The sequence below is a fragment of the Petaurus breviceps genome, unplaced genomic scaffold (genome assembly GCF_028583685.1).
Source record: "Petaurus breviceps papuanus isolate PSGF00001 unplaced genomic scaffold, PetGlider_PUasm1.0 138, whole genome shotgun sequence".
Taxonomy (NCBI): domain Eukaryota; kingdom Metazoa; phylum Chordata; class Mammalia; order Diprotodontia; family Petauridae; genus Petaurus; species Petaurus breviceps.
In genome coordinates this window covers 20,271,081-20,285,626 of record NW_027185694.1, presented here as the reverse complement: position 1 = coordinate 20,285,626, position 14,546 = coordinate 20,271,081, and the positions used below count along the sequence as shown (strand labels likewise).

The following is a 14,546-nucleotide window of genomic DNA, read 5'->3' as shown; positions in this document are numbered from 1 at the left end:
ATAGTTCTTTACCTTTTTTGGTTCACTTTCTATTTTGGTATTCTTTTTTTGTTGTTTTTTTGTTTTTTAAAATAATTTTTTATTTTCCCCCAAATACATGTAAAAACATTTTTCAACATTCATTTTTTAAAAATTTTGAGTTCCAAATTTTCTTTTTTTTTTCCCTTTCACATTATACATTAGTCAGGTTATAAAGATGGATTATATCAGAGGGAATGAAAAATGGTAAAGAGGACATAAAACCAAACAAGAAAAGGAAAAAGATCAGGTATTTTGCTTTCATCTGGATATAAACTCAGTTCTTTCTAGTTCTTTCTCTGGATGCACACATTTCTCTCCATCATGAATCTTTTGGACTCATATCACTTATGAGTCTTATATCACTGCATTGCTGAGAAGAGTCCAGTCTATCAAAGTTGGTCATCACACATGCATTGTGTCTATAATTGTGGACAAATTTCTCCTGGTTCTACTCTTCTCACTCAGCATCAGTTTGTATAAGCCTCTCCAGGTAAATATGAAGATCATCTGCTCCTCGTTTCTTATAGCACAATAGTATTCCATAACATACATATACCACAACTTGTTCAGCCATTCCCCAATTGATGGGCACCCCCTTAATTTCCAATTCTTTGCCACCACAAAAGAACTGCTATAAACATTTTTGTACATATGGGTCTTCCTCCCACTTCTATGATCTCTTTGGGATATAACCCTAGGAGTGGAATTGCTGGGTCAAAGGATATGAAAGTATTTATAGCCCTTTGGGCATAATTCCAGATTGCTCTCCAGAAAGGCTAGATCAGTTCAACAATTCCACCAACAATGCATTAGTGTTCCAATTTGCCCACATACACTTCAGCATTTGTCATTTTCCTGTTTTGTCATCTTAGCCAATCTGACTGGTGAGATGTGGTACCTCAGAGTTGTTTTGATTTGCATTTCTCTAATCGATAGTGATTTAGAGCATTTCTTCATGTGCTTATAGATGTGTTTAATGTCTTTCTCTGAAAATTGCCTGTTCATATCCTTTGACCATTTATCAATTGGGGAATGACTTGTATTCTTATAAATTTCACTCAATTCTCTGTATATTGTAGAAATGAATCCTTTGTCAGAGACATAGGTTGTAAAGATTCTTTCTCAATTTCCCACCTCCCTCTTAATCTTGGTTACATTGGCTTTGTTTGTACAGAAGTTTTTCAATTTCATGTAGTCAAAATTATCCATTTTACATTTTATAATGTTCTCTAATTCTTGTTTAGTCATAAAGTCTTTCCCTCTCCACAAATCTGACAGGTAAACTATTCCTTGTTTTCCAAGACTGCTTACAGTATCAACCTTTATACCTAGATCATGCACCCATTTAGACTTTATTTTGGTAAATTGTGTTAGATAATGGTCTATGCCCAGTTTTTGCCATACTATATTCCAGTTTTTCCAGCAGTTTTTGTCAAATAGTGAGTTCTTATCCCCAAAACCAGGGTCTGGGGGTTTATCAAACAATAGATTACTATAGTCCTTGACTTCTGAATCTGGTGTGCCTAATCTATTCCATTGATCCACTCCTCTATTCCTTAGCCAATACCAAGTAGTTTTGATGACTGCTGCTTTATAATACAGATAGGTATAGCTAGTCCACCTTCCCTAGCATTTCTTTTCATTAATTCCCTTGATATTCTTGACTGTTTGTCCTTCCAAATGAATTTTGTTACTATTTTTTCTAGCTCTATAAAGTAAGTTTTTTGATAAATTAATTGGTATGGCACTAAATATATAATTTAATTTAGGTAAAATTGTCATTTTTATTATATTAGCTCAACCCAGCCACAAGCAATTGATATTTTTCCAATTAGTTAGATCTGACTTTATTTGTGTGAAAAGTGTTTTGTAGTTGTGGTCATATAGGTCCTGGGTTGGTTTGGCAGGTAGATTCCCAAATATTTTATAATGTCTACAGTAACTTTAAATGGAATTTCTCTTTCTATCTCTTGCTGTTGAATTTCATTGGAAATATATAGGAATGACGAGGATTTATGTGGGTTTATTTTATATCCTGCAACTTTGCCAAATTTATTTATTGTCTCAAGTAGTTTTTTACTTGATTCTCTAGGATTCTCTAAGTATATCATCATATCATCTGCAAAGAGTGATAGCTTGGTCTCTTCTTTGCCTAATTTGATTCCTTTGATTTCTTTTTCTTCTCTAATTGCTACTGCTAACATTTCTAGTACCAGATTGAATAAGAGGGGTGATAGTGGACACCCTTGTTTCACCCCTGATCTTATGGGAAATGCTTCTAGCTTATCCCCATTACATATAATATTTGCTGATGGCTTTAAATAGATGCTACCTATTATTTTAAGGAAGGCTCCACTTATTCCTATACTTTCTAATATTTTTAATAGAAATGGATGTTGTATTTTGTCAAAAGCCTTTTCTGCATCTATTGAGATGATCATGTGGTTTCTGCTAGTTTTGTTGTTGATATGATCAATTATACTGATGGTTTTCCCAATATTAAACCATCCTTGCATACCTGGAATAAGTCCTACCTGATCAAAGTGTATTATTCTTGAGATAAGTTGCTGTAGTCTTTTTGCTAGTATTTTATTTAGAATTTTTGCATCTATGTTCATGAGGCAGATTGGTCTATAATTTTCTTTCTCTGTTTTTTCTCTTCCTGATTTAGTTATCAGTACTATATTTGTTTCATAAAAAGAATTTGGTAGGACTCCTTCTTCATTAATTTTCCCAAATAGTTTGTAGAGTATTGGAATCAATTGTTCTTCAAATGTTTGATAGAATTCACTAATAAATCTATCTGGCTCTGGAGATTTTTTCCTAGGGAGTTGACTGATGGCTTGTTCAATTTCTTTTTCTGAGATGGGGTTACTTAAGTAATTTACTTCCTCTTCAGTTAATCTGGGCCACTTGTATTTTTGTAAATATTCATCCATTTCCCTAAAATTGTCAAATTTATGTGCATACAATTGGGAAAAATAATTCCTAATTATTGTTTTGATTTCCTCTTCATTGGAGGTAGATTAACACTTTTTATTTTTGATACTCATAGTTGGTTTTCTTCTTTCTTTTTTTTTATCATATTGACTAAGGGTCTATCAATTTTTTTTTTCATAAAACCAGCTCTTAGTTTTATTTATTAATTCAATAGTTTTCTTAATCTCAATTTTATTAATCTCTCCTTTGGTTTTCAATATTTCTAATTTAGTATTTAATTGGGGATTTTCAATTTGTTCTTTTTCTAGGTTTTTCAATTGCATGCCCAATTTGTTGACCTCCCTTTTCTGTAATTTAATCATGTATGCACTCAGGGATATAAAACTTCCCCTAAGAACTGCCTTTAATGCATTCCACAAATTTTGGTATGTTGTCTCATTATTATCATTCTCTTGAATGAAATTACTGATTGTTCTATAATTTCTTGGTTGACCCACTCATTCTTTAGGATTAAATTGTTTAATTTCCAATTAGTTTTAGTCTTGTCTTTCCATGGCCCTTTATTGCATATAATTTTTATTGCATCATGATCTGAGAAGGATGCACTTAATATTTCTGCCTTACTGAATAGAATTGTGAGGTTTTTATGCCCTAGAACGTGGTCAAATTTTGAGTATGTACCATGAACCGCTGAGAAGAAAGTATGTTCCTTTTTATCCCCATTCAGTTTTCTCCAGAGATCTATCATACCTATCCTCTCTAAAATTCTGTTCACCTCCTTGACTTCTTTCTTATTTATTTTGAGGTTGTTTTTATCAAGTTCAGAGAGGGGGAGATTATCCATTTCTTCCTCTAATTCCTTTACCTTCTCCTCTAGGAATTTGGATGCTATACCACTTGGTGCATATATGTTAAGTTATCATATTGCTTCATTTTCGATGGTGCCTTTTATCAGGATATAGTTTCCTTCCTTATCTCTTTTAATTAGGTCAATTGTTTTTGCTTTATCTGAGATTAGGATTGCTACCCCTGCTTTTTTTACTTTAGCTGAGGCATGATATATTTTACTCCAGCCTTTTACCTTTACCCTGTGTGTATCCCTCCGTTTCAGATGTGTTTCTTGTAAACAGCATATTGTAGGATTATGATTTGGGAAAACATGAGATGAATACAGGAGACAGTAATTTGTGTAGTTTATCTGAAGCCTAGAGTACATGGTGGGGAGCAGTGGAAAGAAAGGCCTGGAAAGGTAGTTTGTATATTGGTGGTTGTTTGTGTAGGCCTTGAATGTCAGGCTAAAACAAGTGTTTTGACAACTCAAATACTTTGGAATTCAAAATAATGATACTTTATACTTAGTACAGTCCTGTGAAGAAGATGGTTCAAAGTATTAAGCCCCTTTTGCAGATAAAGAAACTGAGTTTAAAACTGAGTTTAAGGATTTCCAGGTATCTTTCCAGAGACTGTACATGTCTTGTCATTTTTAATATGAATGCATTATTTCCTTGCCTTCTGCTGACACTCCTATTCTTGTTAAAAAAGTTTTTATCGGGATGGCTAGGTGGCTCAGTGAGTAAAGCTCTGGCCCCAGAATCAGGAGGACCTGAGTTCGGTTCTGGCCTCAGACACTTAACACCCACACACAAAAAAACTATCTGTGTAACCTTAGGCAAGTTACTTAACCCCAGTTGCCCTCCAAAAGGTAAAAAAAAAAAAAGTTTTTATCTTCTTTTTATGTACTTCAGTCCGTGAGGCCCAATGCCATAGCAAACCAACACCCAGGTAGCATGTATATGTCCTGGACACCGTGGCATTGAAGAATTTGACCAGTGGGCCATATTTTTCCTTGGAGTCTATATCTGGGAACATGTGGCAAACTTGGAGCTCGGTGCTTTAGGCATATGTAGATATTCTTTTAATCCAGAAAGATGTGGGGGCAGAGAATAGCAGGAAATATAGAAAGATGGGAAAGGAATGTTTTATATCTTTTCATTTCTCCCCCACTGCCTAGTTCAGGGCTTTTAACAGAAGTGTTTATCCAGTAAATGACTGACCTGTGAAAAGCAAGTTTCACCTACTCATATTAAAACAAAAAAGGGATTTTTTTAAACCTCAGGAAGAATTTCCTTGACTCTAGATGACACAAAGAGAAAATCTGTAGCCTTCTTCCCCAGTGTGACCAGTAGTTGCTGAGAATGCAAGGCTACAACTAGTGACAAAGACAGGAAAGTGCATGGAAGAGCTCTGAATTGGTGAGGGCAAGGATCCTGGGGAAGACTGACAGTGAATGACAGAAGTGATTGGTGGGAGCTGATGAGGAACTAGAAGGAGGAAGGTCATGCATGTTATATAGATTTGGGAAATGGGAAGCCAAGAGTTGTTTTTTCTTTGAAAACTGAGGCGTTGAGAGCTAGAAGAAAAGATAAAAGAAATGACTTTTACAGATAACCTTAGGCAGTTACAGAAGAGGGTTAAGATGGCCAGAAGGAGCTGTAAGGATGTGTGGGTATAGCATGTTGTAGTGGGAGCAAGGGCAACCAGCTATTTATTTTGTATGGACTTGTATGTGTTTTTTCTTTAAAAATTTTGTTTTTTTTTTCCCTATAGTGTATTTCTTAATAATGTAATGATTTGAAAATACAAATGGCATCCAGCTTTAAATCCTGTGCACCTGACCTTTTTTTCTAACAAATAATCCCCATTCATTCTCAGTAACAGTAATGTCAATAGCAGTATCACTGCATTAAGGCAGTGGATTGAAATACTTTTTTTAGTAGCAAGATGATACAATATATTTTCATCATTCTTTTGTGATCTGGCTCCTGAATTCTAATTCAGAGCAACACCACTGCATGGCAGTAAGTTATATTGAAATAAATGTGGCATAACATAAATATCCTTTAGTAAATTTTGTACATTTTCTTCTTTCATTTCTTTGATGTGTATATAGATGGGCCTAGTAGAGATATAACTGGGTCAAAGGGTGTACACAGTTTAGTAACTTTTGTGGCATAGTTCACATTGATGTCCAGAATGGCTGGACCATTTTACAGCTCCACAAACTATGTACTAATTTGCCCTTTTTCCTCAGTCCTTCCATAATTTATAATTTTCTTCTGTTATCTTTGCCAGTCTAATGGTGGTGAGGTAGTACCTCAGAGTTGTTTTAATTTATATTTCTCAAATTTTTAGTGATTTAGACCTTTTTTTCACATGATTGTTGGTAGCTTCAGTTTCTTCTTTTAGAATTGCTTGTTCATATCTTTTGACCATGTATATATTGGAAAATGATTCTTAGTCATAGGAATTTGAGTCAATTTCTTATATATTTTGAATTTTAGGCCCTTCTCATAAACTTGTTGCAAAGATTCTTCCCCCCACCCTCTACCCAGTTACCTGGATTCCCTTCAGATTTTTACTGTATTAGATTTGTTTGTTCAAAAACTTTTAGATTTTATATGATCAAAGTTGAACATTTTATACTGTCTAATCCCATCACTTTTTTTATATGTAAACTCTTTCCCTATCCACAAATCTGAAAGATAATTTCTTTCCTTGTTCTTCCACTTTGTTTATGATGTGCCTTTTTATAAACTTGTGTTTCCAAGGCGGGCTGTAAACTCTCCGAGAGAAGAGACAATTCTCTTTTGTGTTTGTAGTCACAGTGCCTCCGACATGATAAGAGCTTAATAAATGCTTGGATGACTGACTGTACTGCCTACCTTTTAAGTCTCCCATTTCACTAATCCATTTAATTGTTCAGTCTTATAATTTCTTTTTGTATGCCATCTTTCCAATATGTCTCCTTTTCTCTGCTCACCTAGCTACCTCCCCCCAATGTGGGAGATCAGCACTTTTCACTTTTTTATTCTAGACCACTGCAGTGGATTCCTTGGTCTCCCTCCTTCAAATCTCTCCTCACAATAATCCTTCCTCTGCACAGTGACAAAATGATTTTCCTAAAGCACATGTCCCATTTGTCACCTCTTCCCCCAATGAACCCAGTGCCCCTCTACTACCTCTGGGTTCAAATAAATTCTTCTGCTTAGCATTTAAAAGCCCTTCACAACCTGGCCCCTTCCTCTCTAGTTTTCTACATGCTGTTCTCCATGAATTCCCTGTCCAGCAATACTGGCTGACTACGCATTCCTCAACTCATGCCTTTGTACTGATTGTTTCCCGTGGCCTGAATGGCCTCCCTCTTTACCTCTGCCTTTTAGAGGCATTCTTCAGGGGTCACCTCCAACCCAGCTCTGTGCAGGAGGCCTTTCTCTGTCTGTGCCACTGTCAGCCATGCCTCTGAGGTTGTTACATTGCGCCTGCCTGTTCTGTTCTACCTTAGGTATGCATGTTGTCTCCACCTTTGGCACAGAAGCTCCTTGGGGGCAGGCACTACTTTCGCTCTTTTTTATATTCCCCTGGCACTTACTAGACACTTAACTAAGCTTCTTGATTGATTGCTTGGTTATGATGAAAGTGTTTTATATACGTAAGTGGACCTATGAGCTCATCATTGTAGGTATTACCTCATTATGTATGACAGCCATTCCATGCCTTCTTAATCTTTTCCTGCCTGTATTTCCTCATAGGTCCTCCTTAGAGGATCCAGTCTACCCAACATCTTAGAGGACTTAGCCTAGGTCTTAGTAAAACATTTCATGGGTAGCAATGCAGTTCTCAGGTTTTCTACCTGTTATCCCACCTTCTTACCACTTTGCTTGAAGAGCCTCTGAAGTTCTTTCCAGTGCTGAATCTATGATTCTATGTTTATACGCTTCCTCTTTCACACTGGTTCTGGATAATATGCAGAGGCCTATTTATGACCACTGTATTTTATGTGGGAGTCACTTGCAGTTTTCAGTCTTGGAATGTGGTGTTCCTATAAAAAAGGAAGGGTTTTTTTTTTTTTTTGGTGGGGTGGGGGAGGGAATCAGGTTTTTCTGGTGCTTGAGGCCTGGGGGAGTGATCATGAATGAGGATGGTAGGAAGAAATGGGTGCTTGTGGAATATTGTGTGGAGAAGAGCTGACAGTTGAACCCCTGAGGAAAAAGCTTTGTTTAACTGGGAAGGAACATAACAAGAGAAGTCGGGAGAAAATGCAGACAATTAAGAGGCCCTTTGTGGCCAGAAATATAGTGTCTGGCGGAGACCTGATCCTCTTTCGAGGAAGGAACCTAAGGCTTGTGGAAGGGAGAGAATTTCAGTCTATGGCTAGAACAATTAGAAGGAAACCTGAAGAGATGATCGTATTGGTGCAAAAATATGAGCAGAAATGCTGCAGAAACTAGAGCACTTCATTTAAATGGCAGAAGAAAGAGATGCAAGTTATGAGACCTTAGAAGTAAGAAGTTGTGGTACTAGAAGCTAGACTCAGTACCGAGGGAGGCAGCTTTTGTATTTAAAGGGCTTGACTTTGGGGCTACTCCTTTTAGTCAGTAGGGAAAGTAAATATATGGAAGCAGAGCTCTGACAAGGATGATAATAGTCTAATTACATGATGCTTTAAAGCTTGAAAATTGCCCTATTTACTTGAACTTACCTGAGCCTCACAACAACCCAGTGAGTTAGATAGGTATTAACAGGGATTGGTATCCCTATTTTACAGACGTGGCCCCTGAGGCACAGGGCAGTTGTGTCTTGCCAGTGACCAGACAGTAACTTAAATCAGAGGTAAGATTTGCATCCAGGTCTTTCTGACTCCAAGTCTAGCATACTATGTACTGTGGCATAGTATTGTTCAATGTAGAATAATGATACGCGTATATGGTACTTCAGTTGTTTATAATGCACTTTTCTCATAATCATCCAGTGAGATAATGTAGTTATGTATTCCCATCTTATAACTATGATACTGCTAACTGCTGAAGCATCATAGTATAGAATTAGTCAGCTAGTATTTACTGAGTGATGGTCATATGCCAGGCATTGGGCTAAGTGCTGGGGATACACATTAACTGCTCACATTCTAATGGAGGATGCAAATGAGTAGATGGAAAGTACTCTCCCAGCAAAGGCACAAGTGATGAGGAAGACTCAGGAAGGCCTCTTCTAGAAGGGGAGATTCGACCTGAGTCTTAAAGGAACCCAGGAGGTGGAGGTGAGGAGGGGGAGCATTTCAGGCATGGGGCCCAGCCATGAATACCTACAAGGTAGCGAGATTGAGAGTCATAATTGAAGAACAACAAAAAGGCCAGTGTCATTGGATCAAGGAATATGTGGAGGGAGGTAAGATATAAGACTGGAAAGGTAGGAAGGGGTCAGATTGTGAAAGGCTCTAAAATGGAAATAGGAGTTTGTATTGGATTTTGGAGGTAACAGGGAGCCACTGGAGGTTATTGAATAAGGCTGACATGGTCTGACCTGTACTTTAGGAATATCACTTCAGCAGCTGAATGGAAGATGGACTGCCGTGGGGAAGGTATGGAGGCCAATTGAAATAGTCTAGGTGCTGAGGACCTCTATCAGGGTTGTGGCTGTGGGAGTTGTAGCAGCAAGCACCCCAGCGTCCCCAGGGTGGCTGCTCACACAGGTTCTTGGATCTGCTTTGATAAAGGAAAGCAACTCAAAATGGGTTAACAAGCTTACTTTAATCAGTCAAACATATATCGTTCACCTCGTTCAGGGGAAAAAGGTCAGCACCCTGAACTTCAAAGTATACAGGCAGAATTGTCAAGACAGAAACAGATCAAGTAGACAGCTTTCCAAACTGTCCAACCATTACATCCATACCAAATCAACATCTGGGTTTTTCAAAGACTGGGGGCTCTGGACAATGGCTTCCCAGAATCCATATCAGAACACTTATCAAAGTGAGCCCCAAAACAAAGCTACAGATCGGGGGTTTATATAGCCTTCTCCTGGCTCAGAAAATGTAACAACCTTTTGGACCCACTGGCCAATCAAAAAGTATCTACTGAAAAACAAGCCTCCTGCCCCAGGCTCCAGGTGCACTTTAGCCTAGGGGCAGGGAAGATCTTTAAATTTACATTCCCATTACAGGAGTGGAGAGAAGGGGATGTGAGTGAGAACTTCTGTGAAGGTAGGAATCACAAGAATTGGCAACAGATTTCGATATTTGGGATGAGTGTAGGAGAGGCATCAAAGATGACACCTAAGGTTGTAAATGAATGACTGGGAGAGTGGTGGTACACAGGGGAGTAGGAGGGAATTTGGGAAGAAGGGAAGGTTTGGAGGTAAAGCTAACAAATTCTGTTTTGGATACATTGAGTTGGAGGTGTTCATAGAACACCCATTTTGAGGTTTTGTTCTTTTTTGCCTTTTTTTTTAGAAGACAATTGGGGTTAAGCGACTTGCCCAAGGTCACACGGCTGGTTTTTGTGTTGTGTCTGAGGCCAGATTTGAACTCAGGTCCTCCTGACTCCAGGGCCTGTGCTCTATTCACTGTGCCACCTAGCCGCCCCTTGAGGTTTCTTATAGGTATTTAGAGATACAAAACTAGAGGTCTGGAGAGAAGTTAAGGCTGGATAAATAGATCTGAAAATCTTTTGTATAGAGGTGATAATTGAACCCATGACAATTTATGAGATCACTAATTAAGAGAGCATAGAGGAGGAAGAGAAAAGAGTGCAGAACAAACCTTTTGAGAACACTTAAGGTTATTGATCATGACTTGGATGAAGATCCAGCAACATAGACTGAGGAGTGGTCAGATAGGTAGGAGAACCAGCAGAGAGCAGTGTCACAAAAAGGCCAAGAGGCAATGAGAGAGCCGTGAGGAAAAGGTGATTACAGAATTCATGAAAAATGAGAATTTTTAAAAGGCCATAGGTCTGGCCATTAAGAAGTCATTAGTAACTTGGAAAAGAACAATTTCCGTTGAGTCATGAGATCAGGAGCCAGACTGCAAAGCATTTAGAAGAGAGAAAAAGTGGACAACTAGGTGGTGGCACAATCACAGAGTTCAAATCTGGCGTCAGATACTGACTAGCTATGTGACCCTGGGCAAATCACTTAACCCTGTTTACCTCAGTTTTCTCATCTGTAAAATGAGCTGGAGGAGGAAACGGCAAACCACTGCAGTATCTTTGCCAAGAAAATCCCAGATGAGTCACAAAGTTAGACATGACTGAACAACAAGAGGCACCAGTTGCAGATAGCTTTCTCAAAGAGTTTAGCCATGGAAGGGAGGAGAGATACAGTATGATAGCAGGGAAAGTTTAAGGTAAGGAAACGTGTGGGAAACAGTTTGCAGTGGTGTCAAAGGATGTGAGATGTGAGATGAAGAGGGAGTTCTCAGCAAATGGGGCTTTTTTTCCAGTGAAGTATTCTATGGGGGCCTAAGGAGAGATGAAAAGGTTTGGAAAAGCCACTGTGGTGAGTGGGATAGTTAATTGATTTGAGAATATAAAAGGATTGCCTTGCTATATTTGAGGGCCTAGTTGAAATTATGTAATGTGTATTTGTAGTAGATTCAGCAATATTTTCATGATTTTCTCTTGAAATTTTTTTTCAAGAGAATTTCAATTTCAAGAAACTTGAAATTCAGTTTCAGTGATGTGTGAAGGCAGTGGAGTAATCTAAGGGTAAGGCTAGGCAAGGCATGTTTGGTGGTAGGATATGGGTGCAAGGGACTCCAGTGTAGACCATAGTGTTAGACCTAAATTGATTCACCAAGGGATTGTAACAGGGAAGGAAGGGGAGTGTGCACTGGGAAAGAACTGAGGTTGAGAGGATTTAGAGTTCCTGGTGAGGATGAAGAACAGGGAAAAGGGCCCTAAGGCAGAGGGGAAAAAGAAATTATAAAAATTTTTAAGTATGATCATGTAAAGAAATTTCAGAGTTCTTGAACATGGAGGTGAAACACTTGTGGGCAATGGTGAGGTCAAGGATATGACCATCTCTGTGTGTGGCTGAAGTAGAGTGGAGGAATAGCTTATAAGAACTGAATGTATTGAGGAGCTAAGAAGTTAGAATATTTGAGGGACTATTAATATATATGTTAATATGATAATTATCATATGTAGATAGCTATAGATATATAATATCATATTAATATGAAGGCAGGAGTTGGGGTGAATAGAGAGATTGTGAGCCAGCCATTAAACCATTAAAGAAGGAAGGAGAATGTCTTGGAAATTGGTAGACAACATGTACCAGAATTTGGGTGATTGAGTGATACATTTAGATTAAGTGAACCTCAAAAGAGAAGATAGAAGGTAAGAGAAGGAGAGTCTGGAAGTGTCAATAGAGAGAAAGTGATGAAAAGAAAAAAAAACCTCTGCCCTCCTGCAGCTTACATTCAAAGAGGCAAACAAGATGCACATATACAGGTATATACAAAACACAAAGAAAGAAAAGGGAAGGTAACCTGGAAGGCAGGTGCACCCTAGCAGTTAGAAGGCTGGGAAGAGCTTTACACTAAAGGTAGCCCTTGAGCCAAGTGAAGGATTCCAAGAGGTGAAATAAGGAGAGAAGAGCATTCCAGGCATGGGGAACAGCCAGTTCAAAGGCAGAGAGATGGGAGATAGTATTGTTGTGAGGAATAGCAAAGAATTTAATATGACTGGATTGTAGATGTCTCGGAGAGCAGCAATGTCTAATAAGTCTGGCCTTTATCTTGTGTAGGAAATTGATCTTCCATTTGAATACTGTGAGGAAAAAAAACACCTATTAAACCTATTAGAGAATCTTAATTTTAATTGAAAATATTGATTTTAAAACAATGATTCTAACATGCATGGGAGGAGACACTGTTGGGTAGAAAGCTGTTGGTATTGTTTTATTCTTCCCCAGTCAAATGCTTTTTAAAAGTCAACAAACAATGAATACAGCAAGGTCTTGCATCTTATGTCCCTTTCAGTTAGCTGTGTGACTGTAAGCATGTAGTCAACCATACAATGTCATTGTGAAAGCCACCTATTCCCTTCTCATACCTTAGAGATAACCTGGAGGCATATGTAGATTGGTAAATCTAGATTATTCTTAAAAAAGATTTTGTAGAGATGGGAAAGTAGGCATATGAGTTTGTAATTATGAATATTTCTTTGCTTATTTTCAGCAGTAGTAACATCTATGTTTTTTCCAAGCCTTCCTCATTCTGATAACTTGAGAGTCCATACCTTCTTCTCCTCAGCATTTTGACTTTCAGCACAGAAAATGCATTTGATCGAGTACAGCTTTTCTTCCATTAGGGGACAAATGTGGTTTCTCCCCTGGCCTGAAATAATCTCCCCTGCCAGATTGTTTCCATTTTTTTATCTTACTGTTTTCAGTGGTGTCCTTAATTGCTGTAAAGATAATCTGTAATATATTTTGTAAATTGAGAACTGTCTGCATTCCAGACCCCACTATACTTTAAAACCAAGGCTCTTGTTTTGACCTAATGGAATGTCCTGGTAATAATTTTTTAAAATGTCATGGTTTAGCCTTATGCGAAGCACCTGAAACATCAAATTTTAACTTTGTCACTGGGCTGAACAGCAGTGGGAAGTGATGATTTCCATCCCAACTATTCAGTTTTTTTTTTTTTTTCTGTTGTGGTCAGAAAACCCTAAGGGTCTTCCCCTCCCAGATCTTTATTATTTTTTTTAAGAGGCCATTCTTTGCCTTATTTTTATTGTCTTTTTCTTATTTATTAATTTGTTTGTTTACTTTTCCAACTATTAAGTTCTTATTGAGAGATTATAGCAATTTCTACCTCCTCACTGTTCCTCTATGACTTTGATAGGTTTACCTCTGTACCTCACCCTTCACACTGGTTTGAGTACTAGATTTCAAGTCAGATGATCTTCGTTCAGATTCCTGCTGTGCTATGTACTTTTGTGACCTTAGGACATTCAGCCTCTTTGGAGTTTAATCTGTAAAATTAGATTGTTGGCTGGACTTGACCTTTAGATTTCCCAGAGTTGTGGGGATGTGTATCTTACTTGTGAATTTCTTCCTTGTACTCTATCCCTTTAAGTAAAATTACTGTACTTTGGCTTTAATTAAAAAGTCACCTATTTGACATTCTCTTCCAATAAAGCTGCTATGGGGAATATGTTCTGATTCTCTTAGAAAAATCACTGTCAGTGAGAGGATTATTTGGGCTTAATTAAATAATTGTAATAATAATTACAGAAATAGTGTTCTGGCTGGACTTAAGATTGTACAAGAGAACCGGGACACATAGAAATTCAGTTGAAAGTTGGGGCAGCTAGTAGGGAATAGAGCATGGGCCCTGGAATCAGGAGGACCTGAGTGCAAATGTGACCTCAGACACTTAACACTAGCTATGTGACCTTGGGCAAGCACTTAACCCCAACTGCCCAGCTTTCCCCCCTCCAAAAAGCGAAAAATAAAAAAATAATAATAATAGTAACTTTACTGGGGAAAAAAGATTATAGAATAAGAGTACTTAGTTCAAAGGGAAAGTAATTTTACTTAAAAGGATAATGCATGAGAAAAAAGTTCACAAGTAAAAGTACCAAATACTGGGTATAGAAATGCTTCAGGGGTGGCTAGGTGGCGCAGTGAGTAAAGCGCGGGCCCTGGAGTCAGGAGGACCCGAGTTCGGTTCTGGCCTCAGACACTTAACATCCACACAAAAATACTAGCCTTGTAACCTTGGGCAATTTATTTAACCT

General features: G+C 37.9%; 1 protein-coding gene and 1 long non-coding RNA gene across 4 annotated transcripts in view; one reads left to right on the top strand and one right to left on the bottom strand.

Annotated features, from left to right (window-relative positions):
* ZNF205 (zinc finger protein 205) overlaps positions 1-14,546 on the top strand; it is a 57,031-nt gene that overhangs the window by 9,503 nt on the left and 32,982 nt on the right. The window contains exon 1 of one of the 3 annotated variants that reach the window (XM_069107020.1): positions 10,021-11,143. The exons of the other annotated variants lie outside the window; for them this stretch is intronic. The gene's annotated coding sequence lies outside the window, so the exon portion shown is untranslated. Of the gene's footprint in view, positions 1-10,020; positions 11,144-14,546 lie in introns of those variants that run through there. 3 annotated transcript variants of the gene reach the window in all.
* LOC138176303 (uncharacterized) overlaps positions 12,601-14,546 on the bottom strand; it is a 55,815-nt gene continuing 53,869 nt past the window's right edge. The window contains exon 2 of the long non-coding RNA XR_011172214.1: positions 12,601-14,544. This is a non-coding gene — a long non-coding RNA (uncharacterized lncRNA). The remainder of the gene's footprint in view (positions 14,545-14,546) is intronic.